The following is a 14,577-nucleotide window of genomic DNA, read 5'->3' as shown; positions in this document are numbered from 1 at the left end:
CGCCATCTTGCTGCAGGTCCCAACGTTCTCAGCCGGGACTTTGACCACCCATAAACCAGACCGTGACGCCCTTCTTACTTTATGGGATACCTTCAGCCTACCCACCTGGACCCAGCGCCCATCTCCCCTGTCTTCAACGTAAGCCTCAGACATCAAGTTCCCGAGTAAGAACCACTGGAGCAGACCAGGAAAATCGAGAGAAGCAAATTAGAAACCTTAAAGGAAGAACTAAGCTGGCGCCGATTCCAAAGCCATGGAAGGTATAGCTTCCTACTCTCCTGAAGTACTGACTCACTAGCTGCTGTATGTGAAGCAACATATGGTAAATCATTGCCAATCCATTTATTACAGAACATCTGGTGCTGTTATTTGATCAAGGGCCTTAAAAAGGGGTAGTGCATGGGACCTATGGACCAAGACAGGTTTGTGGTGTCCCTCCCCTGGACCACTCCACACATACCCTTCCCTTTTCCTTGCTAGCGGCCTTCAACATCTCCGATAGCCTGGAGTCTCTAAAGAAGACTGCAGAATAATCTTCTACATTGCTAGCACCACCCTGGGTAATTGTCCAATGCATTGCTAGCCATTTAGAAGGCCTAGAGAAATGCTGTTACTAGCACTATGCTGATTATTATTTTTATTCCTGGGGATTGTTGTTGTTTGTTGTTTAGTCGTGTCCGACTCTTCGCAACCCCATGGACCAGAGCACGCCAGGCACTCCTGTCTTCCACTGCCTCCCGCAGTTTGGTCAAACTCACGCTGGTAGCTTTGAGAACACTGTCCAACCATCTCGTCCTCTGTCGTCCCCTTATCCTTGTGCCCTCCATCTTTCCCAGCATCAGGGTCTTTTCCAGGGAGCCTTCTCTTCTCATGAGGTGGCCAAAGTATTGGAGCCTCAGCTTCAGGATCTGTCCTTCCAGTGAGCACTCAGGGCTGATTTCCTTAAGAATGGATACGTTTGATCTTCTTGCAGTCCATGGGGATTATTTGTGCCCTATTGCAGAAATTGGTTTGATTGGATTTTTGTGTGTGTGCTTGGCTTATGGAAGTTTTGCTTCTAAAGGCTGTCCCAACTGCTGTACCTGCCATTTTCTGCTTCCTTTCTTTTCTGCATGTTTTATTGACACAGGAACTGGGTTCTTCCTGGGATGCGTGGGGAGGTTTTGCTTATATTATTCTCCCAAAGTGACTTTTAAAAATGACAGAAGGGTTCTAAACAGACTTACTTACAAATATGTTAACTTTCCCCTGAATCCTTCAACCATGCTCTTAGCAAGAGGTTATATGAATTGCTTTTTGAAGTAGTAAATGGAGATGGGTGAATAAGCTTGCATGGACCCTTTTCATGAGAACAAAGGCTGTTCCCAAAGCTTTGTGGAATTGTGGATATTTCTTTCTGCAATAGTTCTATTTACACACCAGCACCACTGCACTGTGGTTCCCATTGTCATGTCTAGTGGGCTCATAGGCATCAGAGGAGAGAATGGTTTGTTCTCGTTTGAGGTTTCTCATCTTATTGGCATGGTTCAGTGTGAACTTGTCTCAACTCCACCAAAGGTTCATTTTAAAATAGGTTTTTCTTAGAATTTGTATGTTTTTTGAAACAAAAGCAGTCTGCCTTAACTTTCTTCTAAAAATCTATTAATGAATGAGATGAATGGACAAGGTGCTATTCCCAATGCATTTTAAAAAGCGACCATCAACCCCAAAGTTGTAATTTTCAAAAGCTTATTGAAAAAGAAAAGGTCACAGAAATGGCATATGCGGCATCTGAATTTTAAATAATTTGTATAACTACCTAACAAGTGAGTTATGAGCACTAAACATTTCTATCAGAGTATGAGAAGACACTAAAAAGGGTTGAGATACTTAGTTTTAGAGCACCAGAAAAAGTAAGTGTAGCTGGGAAACCTGCACATTACTGCTGCTTATTTTTTAAAGAAACTTAACGTTCCCAATAAGACGTTCAGTATTAGATGCCACAAGTAAATGCCAGTGAAAATTTCGAACAGGTTAAAATGTGTTTATTGCCTTACTTTATCTTAATCACACCTTGTAAAGCCTTCCTTCTCTGGGGAAATAGACTGAACAGTGACAACTTGAGTTGATTTATCAAATAAAACATCCACCTTATTTAAATGCACACATTGGACCAATTTTACACGATGCAGTGAGAAAGATAGACAGAGAATACCTAAAAACGTGATACATTAAATTCTGGTATAGTGCTAGAAGCATCTAATAGATAAGTTCATTTATGGATCAATTTGAAAGAATATTTGCAATACAGTGGTACTTTGGGTTACAGACGCTTCAGGTTACAGACTCTGCTAAGCCACAAATAGTACCTCGGGTTAACTTTGCTGCAGGATGAGAACAGAAATCATGCTCTGGTGGCACAGCGGCCCCATTAACTAAAGTGGTGCTTCAGGTTAAGAACAGTTTCAGGTTAAGAACGGACCTCCAGAACGAATTAAGTTCTTAACCCGAGGTACCACTGTACTGCACAATTGAAATATCTTTGATAATCAACGTTCTCAAAATCTGAAAAAATATAGAGAATTAGTGCATCCAATTAAATCTCCAATTGATGCAGTGATTTGTACTTTGTATTTTAATCCCAACAGTAATTGAAATTTTTTGAGTTGTGGAGAGAACATAATTTATGTGCATGTAAAGATCATCTACGTCAAACTCAAACCAGGACATAAGATGTAAAATGAATAATCAGTTGCTGTCATGATTCTTGTTTCTATAAATTCAATTTATTTATTTTTTTAGAAAAACACTAAACAAGAAATCTAAACACATTTGAGGAAGCCGGAGTTTTGATAATGTACATTCAGATTCTAGAGTTCTTCTAAGATCAATATACATTTTCATTGTGAAGTGGAACATTAAGAACTACATAAATTAGCTGAGGGCAAGATCTTGGAAGACAAATTAAATTTTCTATCTGGAATGACAAAGGGAGATGCAGTAATAGTTTTTCACTATAGTAATTTGAGAGAATTGCTTTATGTTACTGGCCAGCTAATATAGGAAATCAAAAATGACAAGAGATAATGGGGTACATACAATCCCCTCTGCTGGAAGCATCAGAGAGAATGGAATCTTTTTCATTAATATACTGTTACCTTGCCATCTAATAACGCCGAAGTTATCTTCTACATGATTATGACAGTAAAAATAACATACACAAAATATTGAAGTGATTGTTGTTGTTTAGTTGTTTAGTCGTGTCCGACTCTTCGTGACCCCATGGACCAGAGCACGCCAGGCACTCCTGTCTTCCGCTGCCTCCCGCAGTTTGGTCAGACTCATGTTTGTAGCTTCGAGAACACTGTCCAACCATCTCGTCCTCTGTATTCCCCTTCTCCTTGTGTCCTCCATCTTTCCCAACATCAGGGTCTTTTCCAGGGAGTCTTCTCTTCTCATGAGGTGGCCAAAGTATTGGAGCCTCAGCTTCAGGATCTGTCCTTCCAGTGAGCACTCAGGGCTGATTTCCTTCAGAATGGATGCGTTTGATCTTCTTGCAGTCCATGGGCCTCTCAAGAGTCTCCTCCAGCACCATAATTCAAAAGCATCAATTCTTTGGCGATCAGCCTTCTTTATGGTCCAGCTCTCTACAACTAAGTCTACAACTCTGAAGGGATTAGTGACTGGCAACCAAGTGAGGATGCATTTGAACCAAGAGCCACTTTTCGAAGTCCAACTGTTCACTTGTTCTGACTCAATATGCAGTGGTACCTCAGTTTACGAACTTAATCCGTTCCGGAAGTCCGTTCTTAGACCGAAACCATTCTTAAACTGAGGCGTGCTTTCCCTAATGAGGCCTCCCGCCGCCAGTGCCTCTCCACCGTTCAGCTTCCGTTCTTAGACCAAGGTAAAGTTCGCAAACCGGGACACTACTTCTGGTTTTGCGGAGCTTGTAAACCAAATAGTTCGTAAACAGGGCTGTTCTTAAACCGAGGTACCACTGTACCATCAAGTCAAAACTGTCAGGCTATGTTACGGTGAAAGGAAGCAAAAACAAGGACATAACAACTTTACTCAGAAATAGATTTCATTTTTAAGTACAGTCATACCTCGGGATAAACAGGCTTCAGGATAATTATTTTTGGGTTGCGCTCTGCGGCGCCCTGAAAGTAACAGAGTGCATTACTTCTGGGTTTCGTCGCATGCACAGACGGTCAAAGTGACGTCACACGCATGCACAGAAGCGGCAAAACGCGACCCGCGCACATGCATCTTATGTTCTGTTCAGGATGCGAACGGGGCTCTGGAACGGATCCCGTTCTCATCCCGAGATACCACTGTACTGACAAAATAAGCCACATAATTCTACAACAAATACGACCTGCGGATATGATCCACAAAAGGAACAGGTTCCATTCAAAGGAGAACCAGCCTAAAATAAAAAAAATATGGCAGAACAGCTTTTAAACTGATCCCTGGAAAAAACCCAACAGGGGCTGGGATGAAGGTGAAAATGGACCAAATGAAGACAGGGGGGAAACCAGACAACGGAAGTCAAGAGGGACTTGACAGCCATTCATGGAAGTCAAAGAAACATACATGCCAATGACACCTAGGGAGAGAATGGTCACAGGTGCCATTTCTAGAAGCCTCTGGAGCAAAATGGGCAAGGTGGAGTGCTTGGTTTTAAAAGCAAAAAAGAAGTAGCAGATATTGCAGGGATACCTGGAAGTTGGTAGAATGGCAAACAGCCAGCAGCAAACAGTCATTTCTGGATACAAACCATGGATGACAATTTCCAGCCCCCAAAGTAATTTTGCACTGTGTTGCCAGTCCTTCCCCACCCCCACCAAAATGCTAAGTGTGATCTTGAGATGGAAACTGAAGGGGAAGCATCAAAAGGAGCAAATGTTGTAGAAATGGGTGACTTCAATTACCATCACATAGATCTGGGTAGATGTCTGCACCACTATCAGCTAAGAGGTGAACTTTCCAGATAGTCTAAATCAGGCATAGGCAAACTCGGCCCTCCAGATGTCTTGGGACTACAACTCCCATCGTCCCTAGCTAACAGAACCAGTGGTCAGGGATGGTGGGAGTTGTAGTCCCAAAACATCTGGAGGGCCGAGTTTGCCTATGCCTGGTCTCAATGACTACACCCTAGAATAACTGGTCCATGTTGTATTTGAAGGTGGCACAAAAAAGCTGAAGGTAAAAAGAGGACTTCTTACCACTTTAGAAACTGTCAGAACCAAATGTTCAGCATCCCTGCCTAGAAACTCATCTGCCTGGCATAAATGCTGAAATGTTTTCCCCCCACATCTGTGACCTGCCCACTGGACCGCATACTGAGGGCGAGAGGGTTCACTCAGTCTGAGTTCCAATACAAATTCATTGTGCTATTTTTAATAACGTTGATCAAGAGGTTACCAAAAAGCACGCAAAGCTAAACTACCTTCATTCCGCTTCCTGAACAAGGCTGCTACAGGATGTGAACAAAGAGAAAAATGAAAAATGAAAAAGTAATTAGCTTCACCTCATCTTCAACCATTTGCAAGTCAGCTGAGAGGCAGTTGCGTAGCTGCTCTGCGTTATAAAATATGTTTTAAATTGGCACTCCAGTTTTTTAAAAAAAAAATAATTACAAGTGTTTGGGACAGGATCCCCTTTATGCCCAAAAACTATAGAAGAAATTATTTGGCAAACTACTTAGCTTAGGGATGTGTCAAAGAGGCAGAAGCCAAGGGGAGATGAGGGCCTTAGGAATTAAAAAGAAGCGAAGGGAAGAAGATAAGTGATGTGAACTGACCGAATATTTTGGCTGCTACCAAGTGTAGTCTACATTTGTGAGCCCATGTGGAGACACAAATTATCTCCTTCAAATAATATGCAATTACCCAAACTTTTCAGAATGCTTCTTCTTAGAACACTTAGTGGACACCTCCCACTTAGGCCAATTCATCATTTCTGAGAGGGAATTACCGTATTTTTCGCTCTATAACACGCACTCGACCATAACACGCACGTAGTTTTTAGAGGAGGAAAATCCGTAGGCATGCCACCCGTAGGCATTCCCTCCATAACACGCACAGACATTTCCCCTTACTTTCTAGGAGGAAAAAAGTGAGTGTTATGGTGCAAAAAATACGGTATGTCACCAAGTATTGCGCTGATTCCCTGAAATGTATGAATTGGCCTTGAGAAACTGCTTCCATGCCATGTCACCCCCATTTTGATTTGTTACAGGACATGGTAACTGACTGCAACCTTGCCTACTCAAGCCGATTTCTCAAGAACACATAATGACTAAAAGGGACAAAAAGTCACAACAGGGAGGTTAATCCAGCTCAAAAATGGCCACATAAATTGGCCCTTACTTAGCCATTATTCAGCACAGGCTGCAAAGATTTTGCTCTTCTCTCATCTGTTAAATGGCCTCGTCTGTCAACTTGTGAAATGCCAGGGATTCTCAAAGCAAGGATGAGTATTAAACTCACGAAAGGCTTAAAAGATTATCTGGCCCAGTTACCCAGAAGCCAAGCTCAAAGGAGCTCATTGAGAATCACTTCTGGTTGGGGTGAGTCAAGGAAAGCAGCTTTCATCTAGGGCTTAAAGGACAGGTGTAATATGCCTCCTTTGGGGGAAAGGTTAGAATTGCTGTTTTCTCTGCTCACTCTTCCTTTTTAATTGTACAGTCTCTCTCCTTACCTCTGTCAATATCCCTTGTCCAGCCACCCAGTCTCATTGCAGAAGTGTTGTTTTGTACATTAGAATTCACTTCCCTACTGTTATTACACTGTATCATACTTGTTAATTATATTGTATCATAGAATTGTTTTAATAGTATATTATCTTGTGAATAGCCCTGAGATCTTCTGATGAGGCATCTTTTATGCAATCAAGTTGTATTTAAAACAACACAACCTATACATGAATTGTCAAGGACGGTTTGACATTTTGTTCTCCTGCCTCTAATGGAAAAAAATAGCCTCCCCCCTCCATTATCAATACAGTGGTACCTTGGTTCTCAAACACCTTGGTTCTCAAATGCCAAAAACCCGGACGTAAGTGCTCCGGATTTTGAATGTTTTTCAGAAGCCGAACATCCGATGCCACTGTCAGCAATTGTTTCCAGGGCACCTGCATCAATCAGAAGCTGTGCCTTGGTTTTCAAACATTTTGGAAGTCAAACGGACTTCCAGAACAGATTAAGCTTGGCGCTTTTGTTTTTGCTATTTATTTTGCGTTGGTTTTTTTGAAGCTTTTTTGGTTCTTTTGTTTTTGTGACTGTGTGGAACCCAGTTCAGCTACCGATTGATTGATCGATTCATTGATTGTGTGACTGCGGAAATGGATAAAAGCTCCCCCCCACCCCCAGCCAAACAATGACTATCATCAGTGCAGGGAAGAAAAATTAACTTTAATTTTTATCATCTACAATACTGTCTTATTTATTTTATAGTACAGTACATTGATTATTGCTTTCATTTTATGGATCAATTGTCTCATTAAGATAGTAAAATTCATGTTAAATTGCTGTTTTAGGGGTTGTTTTTAAAAGTCTGGAACGGGTTAAGTTGTTTTGCATTACCTTCTATGGGAAAGCGCACCTTGGTTTTGGAACACTTTGGTTTTGGAACAGACTTCCGGAACGGATTAAGTTTGAGAACCAAGGTACCACTGTATATAAACACAGACATTTCAGGGGCACCTCTTGAATTTTGTTTCCACAGCAACCATAATAATAATGTAAATATGCATCTCATAATGCAATAAGATTTATATGATATTTACTGATGCAGGCACAAAAAATCTTTAGTCTGTCTTCAAAAGCCATTTTAGTTAGTGCAAGTGAATTCAGAACTTTTCATATTTGCTGTGATTCTTGTCTTCTTAACTGGGATCACTGAAGAAGTTTCTGAAAACTCCGTTCATTGAACTGCAATAAAACATCTGCTCTTCTGGTGATTAATTTATGGGCAATGTTTCATAATACACAGTTTTCTCTAGTAATCCACCAAGTAATAAGAGAAACTGAAGGGGGCAAGGCTGTACAAACAGAAAGCTACAAAGAAAATTCCACAGTGAAGTGGAATTATCAAAGTTAGAATAAGGAGAGATATATTCTTAGGAGAAATAAGGGAAGAGGAGCTTCGCTGCCCCTTCATGATTCAGCTCTCTGGCCTTGCCTCCTTCCAACTGAACTCTGAGGAATCTGCTCTGGTCAGACCTCACCTGGAGGACTGTGTCCAGTTCTGGGCACCACAATTCAAGAAGGACACTGACAAACTGGAACGGGTCCAGAGGCAGGCAACCAAAATGGTCAAAGGCCTGGAAACGATGCCTTATGAGGAACGGCTAAGGGAGCTGGGCATGTTTAGCCTGGAGAAGAGGAGGTTAAGGGGTGATATGATAGCCATGTTCAAATATATAAAAGGATGTCACATAGAGGAGGGAGAAGGGTTGTTTTCTGCTGCTCCAGAGAAGCGGACACAGAGCAATGGATCCAAACTACAAGAAAGAAAATTCCACCTAAACATTAGGAAGAACTTCCTGACAGTAAGAGCTGTTCGACAGTGGGATTTGCTGCCAAGGAGTGTGGTGGAGTCTCTTTCTTTGGAGGTCTTTAAGCAGAGGCTTGACAACCATATGTCAGGAGTGCTCTGATGGTGTTTCCTGCTTGGCAGGGGGGTTGGACTCGATGGCCCTTGTGGTCTCTTCCAACTCTAGGATTCTATGATCCTTTTTGCATTAAGTATAATGGAGATACAGATGATGATCTAACTTCAGAGGTGGCCTGGTGTGTCTACAAGAGTTTCTGCTCTTAACTCCTTCTAATCACGGTGCAACCAACTATTTGTAACTCCTGTAGAAACATAGGGAGCATACACTTCTGAGGGATGGGTCTTCAAGCACTTACTCTCAAAGCAAGCCTTTCTGGATGGAAGAGTGATGCATGTCTTTTTACTTTAATTCAGAAAATAAAAGTGTCTCACTGTTCTAGGGGTTAGGAAAAGGGCATTTTCCTCTGAAACTAGCACTCATGGGACTTCTGCAAGGATGACTTCAGTGCACCGGTTCCATTTGTCACTTCTAAGACAATTCACACACTTCAAAACTGATATATACCCAGAAGCTTTGTAAATTACTTTCACCTGCAGGGGTGTGTATGTACTCGCTTTCTGTATCTGAGAAGGCAAGGGGGTCACTCTAAGCACCTTTTAGCAATGGGCTTCTGTAGCCACATGTAATCTACTCCTCCCAAACTTTCTGCCCTTCAAAGTACAAGAGGTTATTCCTAACTGCTAAATGCCATGAGGTTGAAAGAAGAATGAAACACCTCCTTAGATTGCACAGTTATAATCACAGAACTAAAATTTAAAAGGCAGCAGGGGTGAGACAATTCAACTAATGTTTTAATGGCATGGACATTGTTCCTTAAATTTATAAGGCAGAACCTAGTTCTCCTGCAGGTTACAGGCAGGGCCAGGGAGCCAGAAACTTTCCCACAGAGGCAGACCATATCTGTGAACCTTACAAACTAAGACAGGAAAAGCTGTGTGCAGAGTTGTGGTTTTTTGACTTGTCCTCAGACAACCTACAGCCAGACAAATTTACTTACTTTTACAAAGATATACGTAAGATACAAAGATATACCCCACTATTTCCGTCCAAAAAGGTGATGCTTGAAGCAGCTTGCAAAATATAAAGAAGCATAAAACAATAACATTCTATGATTCAAACACAATTCCTTAAAAAAATTTTTTTAAGGAGAATCAAGATATATACACAAACAGAAAATAAACTTATAGACATACGTTTTTCGATCATGTGCTTTTACATTCATATTTAATTGCAAAAAGGAAAAACAGTAGCTACTTGTTTAAATGTGCACGCTGAGGAGGTGCCATTTCCAGACTAAATGCAGAATCAAAGAGCAAGAGGGAAAACTAACTGTACAATAAATTAAATAAGGCAACCTCACAATCCAAAGTTTGCTTAAACTACCAGGGAGCGGGCCTCTTCAGTAGTAGAATCCTGGTTATGGGATAGTCTTTGTGGTCTTTTTGGTACTAGACCTCTCTGTTCATGCCAGTCTTTTAAATCTTAAGCAAACTGGTCCTCTGGTTTTAAACCTTTTTAATGTGGGAAATGTGACATGTTTTCCTTTTATGTAGTCTCCTCTCACTTTTTTAAAGAATGGATTTATGTTTTACTTTGTCTTTCAGTTGCTTTTATTCATTGTAAGCCGCCCCCCAAAGGTTATCTTACAGGGACAGCATGCAAATGTAACTGAATGAATGAATGAGTATTCATTTGCCAGTGGGCACAAATAGAGAGGAAGATAATACAAGAACCTACCCGGGAGAAACCCTGTCACATGTTGCAACAAACTGCACTTCAGAAAGCAATGGTACATGCAAGAGAGGCACAAAAGCTGACATGATATGATGGAGAGATTAAGCACAGGATGAGACCATCCTTCAAGTAACTTGGTCCCAAGCTATTTAGGACTTGAAAGGTAATCACCAAAACTTCCATTTTTGCCAGGCTTCCCTGGTCAGGAAGAACATGGACAAAATTCAGTTTCCTTATGAATTCTTTGTTGCTGTATCAAAATGCTTCTCCCATTTGATGACAAACTTCAACACAAGGGAGAGGACAAGGAGAGTGAGTGAGTGAGTTGAGTCTGCAAAGCGTCAATACAAGGAAACTTCAACTGAATGTACAGCCAGAGTAGCCTCAACATGAAGTAATCACGCATGAAACTATGAAGAACAGCAGATCTAAGAGAGGCAGCTTTCATCTCTCAGTTGACTATCACTTGTTGTTTGGCATTAAATCCCACAAAAGGTCTAAGTCAATACCTACAAACATCTGGTCCAAAATACAGTCAAGTATGCATTGATTTTAAACCTAAATAGACTTTATTGTCTTGTAGATATTTATGTACAGCTTTTCAGGCAGACCTCATAAAGCAGTTTACATTGAAATTCTAATATAATTAAAGCCATACAATAAACCAGCCATGACAAACTGCAAGGGGGGTGGCAGAACTTTTGAAAAACTAGGGTCCTCAGAGAGACCAGCGGTGGCAGTTGGAGAAGGGAGAGGGCACCTTAGTCAGAAGTCTGGAGCTGGATGGTCACATCTCTCTGTCTTCTCTCTTTTTCCTCCCCCGCTTAAGAACACAAATGTAGATCTCCACAAAGTCATAAAATCAGCCCAACTTTGAAATACCGCAGCATTCAAAAGCTTTTCTGATATAGATAGAATGCAATCTACTCCCCCTCACCAGAGGGAAAAAAAGAATCACAAATATAATTCCAGCAAAGGGATAACAAGTGTGGGTGGATTTTTTGACATTTCTCAATATACCTCTGATTATTTTTAGTATCCGTAATTGCTAGTTATTTCACTGCCGTTCTTTTCAGTAAAAGCATTAAGTGTGTTAATACTAGCTGCCCACCCCTGCACACCCTGCCAGGTAATCACTGAGTGCTAAAATGGAACTGGGCAAGTAGTTGGAGTTCCTCAGAGCAAAACATCCTAAACCACCCAGAGCCTAGAAGGGCTTAATTGAAAAGTAATTTCAAAAAGTGTTCCATCCTTCATAATTCTCAACATAGTGCCTAGGCAACCACACTTCTCTTCTAAGCTATAGTAAAGTGTTAAAATTAGTTTTAATTTCATTTGTAATGGATTTCCATATGTAAATGCAAGTAAGTAAATCCATGATCAACAAACTAGATCCCAGTATGCCAGTATGCTTGAGTGTAGGAATACACTGGTCAGCAAATGTGTTTAGCTGAGCAGGAGAGATAGCCAGCCCAATTTCTAAGCATAATATAATTAGACATAGAGTTTTCTCTCTCTCTCTCTCTCTCTCTCTCTCTCTCTCTCATCTCCTTACCTGTCCGATCTACTATGGGTACCTCTACTTTAGCTCTGACCTGGCCATCTCCAATTGGGTTCAGGTATGCCTATACAAAATCTAATGGCTCACCCACGGTGCAAAACAAGATAGAGAGCCTATTCAATTAGATTCAAATAAGCACCATAGTATGAATCTGCATCATTATGCATGTATAATCCTGTTTCCCAAAGAAAGGGTCTTCTTTGCTGAATCAGGCAATCTGTGTTCATATTCACAACTATTTTATGGAGAGCTCAGTCAGAGCTGTTGTAATTTATCCAAGACCAAGCAAGGAGTCCGAGGTAGAAATGGCAACACTTCTAAATGTCCATCCACCAGACAGCAACTGTTCATCCACTAGACAGCATAATTTCTCTCTTGACATTTGAGTTCATGGTGGTCAGTTCTTTGGCTCATCCCAAGGGTTAAGAGGAAACTGAAACTTCCTTAATAAAGCCATTTTAGTTAAAAAGAAAGCTTTGAATATACATGGAAGGTCTTGGTTCTTATGCATACAGTATTCTAGTAAGGGTTGCAAAAGGGTTTCTTTGAGCAGAGAAAAGGGTTCCAGTTACAACCAGATATAGTAACTACAATTTACACAGCAGCATTTTACAACTTTCTGAGTTACAGAACAAAATATTGAGTGTGGAGTACAAACAAAGCAGCTTAAAAGCATCAAAACTACATGGTAAAATTTGTATTCTAGCCTCTTTTGACTACGAATATACAAAAATCCAAAATAACGCAAGTGTACAATGATGTCACAAAGTGAGTCTCAAGATTCCCAACTGAAATACACACAGGTGGTGACAAGCTGAGAGTACAGTTGCCAGATTGCCTTAAAAATAGTATGTTGGCTTTATAGAAATCTGTAAATAGAACTCCAGGAAAGCAAGACTGCCTGCCACAGCAACCCTCTGTCCAGCTAAGGTCAAGCGAGACAGCATACACTGATTAAATGGCCTAGCTGACTTTGAATCAAAATTAAAGTGTTCATAATTTTGTTTTTGCTTTGTCCTGAGGAAGCAGCAGGAGGAAAACATTCTCCAGGAAATGCCATCATCACATTACTGATAGAGAAATTGCCTTGTTGTAGCCAAGAGGAATCGGTATATGATATAACCTCATTTGTTTCCAGTTTCCCATGATCCTGGCAGGATTAAAATATTAAATCTGTTGAAAGAGTTGAAAACATTACCTGGAATTTAAAAGAGAATGAAATAACTTTTTTTTAAAGTAGCATGCATTTTGGAACTTTTTCTGGTTTCAATGGCATTCTTAAAAAAACCAAAATAGAGATCAGAGTGGAAAGTTCCAATGAGGCAGACGGAGGAACAGACCCCAAGCTGTCCCTGCTTGTCTCGTTCCTCATCCTGTTTCTATTGAGGCAACCACTACAGCTGCTTATAGGGGCTTGTGGTTTCAGAACGTGTTTACTAAAACAAGCTCTTTCAAAAGTACTTCAAAATGTTCTCTGCCTTTATGAACCGAGGATCAGTTAGTTCCGGAGTTGCCTTACAGCTTTACACGTTCTGTCACCATTTCTGTCTAGATCTTGTTGAGGAGGCAATCTGATACCTGTATCTGGGCTGTATAACTTCGGACTGCAGGTAGGACTAACGTGATGGAACAGTCCTACAGGATGTGGGAAGCAACTTTCCAGGAATGTCATTCATTTCTATAGGGTCTCCATGAGAATGCAGCCCCTTTGAAGTACATCCCTCTATAGCCAGCGCAAACAAAACAGGAAATCTTCCATTAATTACAGTTTCCTGATTCATCCAAAACAGGAAACTATGGCTACCGGCTCCAGAACCAGCCAGGATATTAACCCATGGTTTCATATAATTGCCACTGGCGTGCTAGCTGTCTGGCCTTAGTTGCCTGCTGCACCAAAGTTCAGAATAGGCTCCACGATGCCACAGATGACACTCAGGGGCAATGATGTCCAGAGCTGTTCACACAGCATGGCAATGGCTTCAACAAAGTCACCTACTGAAAACTCCTCCAGGGCATTCAGAATTCACTGGATTCCATTAGTCTCTGGGGGGCACATCATCTTAATCTGTCCACCTACTCCTGCAGAAGAGGATCGGAGCTGTAAGTCAAAACTTCACAAGGAAGTGATCCGACCATGACAAGAGGGTGACACCCACTCGCTGATCTCCAGGCCACCCCTTCCTCCAATGGAAGCAAAATAATAATTACAGGGGGTTGAACGAGATGACCCTTGGGGTCCCTTCCGACGCTACAATTCTATGATTCTAACAGATTGGTTAACAAAATAGAATCATAGAATGGCAGAGGTGGAAGGGACCCCAAGGGTCATCTAGTCCAACCCCCTGAAATGCAGAATGGGGCTTGAACACATGACCCCTGAAATGAAGAGTCTCATGCTCTACCAACCAAACTATAATATAAAATGTACCTGTGTAAATGAACCTGCTTGCTGAATGCTATCCCATTTCTTTTATAGCTTTTAGATTAGATAGGACCTTCACAAAGCAATGATGGGATAGCACTATTATATATATATCTAAACATGTGATGATATAGAATGTATTTCTCAGCAATCAGGAATAGAATAGAATAGAATAGAATAGAATAGAATAGAATAGAATAGAATAGAATAGAATAGAATAGAATAGAATGGATCCCAGCATTCCAAAACAGGCTAA

At 41.0% G+C, this 14,577-nt stretch overlaps 1 protein-coding gene and 1 long non-coding RNA gene across 9 annotated transcripts in view; both read right to left on the bottom strand.

Moving 5' to 3' along the window:
- RASAL2 (RAS protein activator like 2) overlaps positions 1-14,577 on the bottom strand; it is a 236,858-nt gene that overhangs the window by 142,991 nt on the left and 79,290 nt on the right. The window lies entirely within an intron of this gene.
- LOC309535748 lies at positions 12,344-14,371 on the bottom strand. The gene is made up of 2 exons (XR_014221381.1): positions 14,328-14,371; positions 12,344-13,097 (listed from the first exon to the last, which is right to left on the bottom strand). It is a non-coding gene; the product is annotated as an uncharacterized lncRNA (long non-coding RNA).

Source organism: Podarcis vaucheri (assembly GCF_965113315.1).
Source record: "Podarcis vaucheri genome assembly, chromosome: 6".
Lineage (NCBI taxonomy): Eukaryota > Metazoa > Chordata > Lepidosauria > Squamata > Lacertidae > Podarcis > Podarcis vaucheri.
The sequence above is the reverse complement of the archived record's forward strand: the minus strand, read 5'-3'. Positions and strand labels throughout refer to the sequence as shown.